This window comes from Nanorana parkeri, unplaced genomic scaffold (genome assembly GCF_000935625.1).
Source record: "Nanorana parkeri isolate BGI_ZX_2015 unplaced genomic scaffold, ASM93562v1 scaffold14, whole genome shotgun sequence".
In the NCBI taxonomy this organism is placed as follows: Eukaryota; Metazoa; Chordata; class Amphibia; order Anura; family Dicroglossidae; genus Nanorana; species Nanorana parkeri.
The window spans coordinates 3,797,142-3,797,692 of record NW_017306282.1 but is presented as its reverse complement, the minus strand read 5'-3'; positions in this window follow the sequence as shown (position 1 = coordinate 3,797,692).

Genomic DNA, 551 nt, shown 5'->3' with positions numbered 1-551 from the left:
CTCCTAGCCAAGCACCCTTTCACAAGAAAATACCCCCCAGCAGAAATACCACCCAACAAAGATCTCTTCCCCACAAGAACCTTCCTCCCAGCAAAGAGCTCCCCTCACAAGAATTCCCCCAAAGGAAAGAACATCTCGAGCAAGAACCTCTCAGCAAGGAACTCCCCTGAAAAGAACCCCCTCAGCAAAGCACCCATCCAGAAGAAACTACGCCCCATCAAAAATCTCCCAACAAAGACCTCCTCCCTACATGGAAATAGCAAAGAGCAACCCACTGCAAGTAAGAACCCCCGAGAAGAAATCCTTCCAGCAAAAAGAAGCCCCCCTTCCCCACAACAAATACCCCCAGAAAAGAGCTTCTCCCCAGAAGGTCCCCCCCCCCACCACCTTTTATTGACCTTAGTGGTCTTATTTTAAGGGAATCTATTAATATAAATGGGCTAGAATGTACTTTCTGCCCCCCTGGATCAACTGTTTCGTGCCACTGCCCCCTATCCCCCAAAGTCCAAGTCAACCGGTGAACCTTAGTATCACATTCATAACATCAGACC